At 51.9% G+C, this 2,964-nt stretch overlaps 1 pseudogene; it reads right to left on the bottom strand.

The window, feature by feature from the left end:
• Window positions 1-1,649: 1,649 nt before the first annotated feature.
• Window positions 1,650-1,758, bottom strand: LOC137385053 (U2 spliceosomal RNA; annotated as a pseudogene).
• Between the last annotated feature and the right edge of the window lie 1,206 nt (window positions 1,759-2,964).

Below are 2,964 nucleotides of genomic sequence, written 5' to 3' on the forward strand. Positions count from 1 at the left end.
CAGTAGGTCAGCTTTGACCTTGGCAAGGTAATCCAAGGTTGAAACACATCGTGTAGTAGATTTAATGCTACGCACATTAATGGAAGCAATTCTTACACCCATTTTTTTCTAAAAATTAGTTGCTGCTTCCCATACCATTTGTCCTCGCTAGTCCCAGTCCTTCCCCTTCGGGATGTTCCTGCATACCCATCGTATGCGCAAGCAGTTTCACGTTGGTTGGGCTCAGAAACCCCTCCTGATTTTTCCTGCAGGGTTTGTGCCGCTCGGGTGACATCGGGGGGGTCTTGTAGGCAGAGAGCATTGGGTTGTCCTCAGCTGCTTCCATCTGTTCCTCCTCGAAAACATCACAGCTCCCGGTCTCCCGGAGCTCAGGTGTGCCAGACGTGTCTTTGCTCCCGGTGTCCCGGAGCTGAGATGCGTTGGCCACGTCGTTACGTGTGGGGAATTGGGGTTGAGGCACGCCGGGCCCATCACAGCTTCCAGTGCCCGGGGGCTGGGATGCTTTATCATCCATCTCGGAGTTCTGCCGCCTCTTTTGAAGGGGCTGTCGTTCCAGCATTTCCCCGTCCAGTGAAGAGGAGTTGTTGCAGTCTGATTCAGAAGAGAGCCTCCTCTTGCCACTGGTTTGGGTGGTGGCTTTGGGATGTTTTTTCTTTGTGGTTTTCCTCTGGACCACTTGCCACTGACCTGTTTGTCCATCTGCTGCCTCCTCCTCCATTGATTCTGTCTGTGGAGGAGGGGTTTCCGGGCGCTGGGTAGGTGCTGGGTCGTTAGTTTCAGCCGCCTCCCCTTCCTTCTCAGGTTGAAGTTCCTCACTGCGGAGAAGGTTGCTGGTCTCCTTTCGAACAGCGGACGCCTTCGTCGAACCTTCTCCCGGCCATTCCTTGGACCTTGCCGCCTGAGCATAGCTGAGGCAACGTTTGGGGCAGGTCTTGTAGAGATGGCCTGCCGCACCGCACAAGTTGCAACACTTAGTCTGCTTACAGTCCTTGGTCTGATGGCCTTCCTCCTTGCAGTTCTTGCAAACAACCGTGCTGCAGTTGGCTGCCATGTGACCAGATTTGCCACAGGTGCGGCAAACTCTGGGCTGCCCAGCGTAGACTAAGAAGCCTCGACTTCCCCCGATAGCGAAGCTGGAGGGAGGGTGGATGATGGCTCCACTGGGATCTACCTTCAAGGTCACCTTAACCTGCCGTTTGCTGGTCCAGATCCCAAAGGGGTCCTTGACATCAGTGCTGCTGCCGGCCACCTCGACGTACCTGGCGAGAAAGGTGAGTACATCCACCACCGGAACATGGGGGTTGTAGAGGTGAATCGTCACCACCCGGTCCCGTTGTAACGGAAGCGTGAAGAGCGGCTCCGCTGTGAGGATCGACAGCGGCGCCCGGTCCTCTTTCTCCTTGAACGCCTTCAGGAACTTGATGCATCCCGCCACGTTCCGGAACGTCACGTCGAAGTATCCACTGCTGGGGAAATCCTGCAGGCAGAAGACGTCCGTCGCTTGAAATCCGCAGCAATCGAAGAGAATTTTCTTGATGAAGAAGGTGCGATCGACCGGTGCATCTCCTTCCTTGTCCTTCACGACCACCCGAACGGTGTTGCGCACTCCCTGGCCCGAAGCTCGAAAATTGGTTATAGCCATTTTACTCAAAGCTTCCCCAGGATCAAAAGGCAATGATCATGGTCTCTTCTCAATCAAATAAGCACTGATAAGAACAGATACTACACTTGATCTTAGCCAAAAGGCCGAGAAGCGATCTGGGGGGGTCTCCACTTTCGCATTACAACCCCATCTCTCAGGTAATAGCATTCTGGAACCTGGGTGGCTTCTGCCTTGGAGCAGGCAGTCTGCACTACACACTTAGGTTAGGGTCAGCCAGCCAGACTTCTGGCTCATCTAACCGAGTTCTGGCTTTTCATTATTTAAACTGGCGTGCCTGGCTTGGGATCGGATCACTACACAGTCTGGGAAGATCCCCAGGACTTCCTCCTGTAACTGTTCTGTTTCTCTCTTCTCGCTTGGCTGGTCTAGGATTTTGGGGGATTTGGGAAATCACTACCAAGCAGGAAATCTATCCCAGCTACCTGCAGCTCAGAGACAATCCCTAAAGTGACTGGCCCAGAGACTAGGTCACATTGTAAGTGGACCCAATAGAAGGGAATGGATATGTATCTGCATCCAATCCCATTGATTAGCACCTTGGCATTCATGGAGCTTTCTGGAGATAGTCTCAGGCCTTTTGCCAACATCAAGGATTGAGTGGCCCCAGTATTCCTGAACAGTCCGATGGGCATGCCCATTTCCTTGGGGGGGGTATGGGGACACTGTTCCTTGGAGGAAAGAACTCCAGAAACAGTCAGGGATTTTGTCTGGCTTTGCCATGCATAGGACGTTACAGCTAGAGGAGTCAATTTCAGCAGCTACAGCCACAGTCTGATCTGCTACATCACAAACAAGGCTATCCTTCTCAGGGTTGCTTTTGTGAATTCCTATCAAGTCGATGGGCTTCCCCTAGAGCTTCCGCTGTCTAACCTTGTGTGTCCTGTTTTACTGAAATGGAAACACACAGGTTTTCGGGTGACAATCCTGCTCCCTGTGCCTTCTCTTCTGGCTTGGGGATGACTCCTCACACCGTCATTCCTATTCACTTTCTCCCGGCTACCCCATCCCCCATCGTATTCCCCATTTCTGTCTTTTCCAAATTTCTGGGGGTTATTAGGAAAGGGTTTGCCTTTGTGTTCCCTTGTCTTTGCATGAGCTCATAATCATCAACGAGGGTTGCAGCATTCCTGGCTGTTAGATTCTTCTGCTCTTCCACATGACTTTTAAGACTGTACGGAAGGCAATTTTTGAACTCCTCTAACAGGATTTACCTCTCTTAATCCCTCATACATGTGGTCCCTTTTGAGTACTCACACACACTGGTCGAATGAGAGTTGCTTAATTCTCACAAATACGAGGAA

The sequence above is a fragment of the Heterodontus francisci genome, chromosome 27 (genome assembly GCF_036365525.1).
Source record: "Heterodontus francisci isolate sHetFra1 chromosome 27, sHetFra1.hap1, whole genome shotgun sequence".
Lineage (NCBI taxonomy): Eukaryota > Metazoa > Chordata > Chondrichthyes > Heterodontiformes > Heterodontidae > Heterodontus > Heterodontus francisci.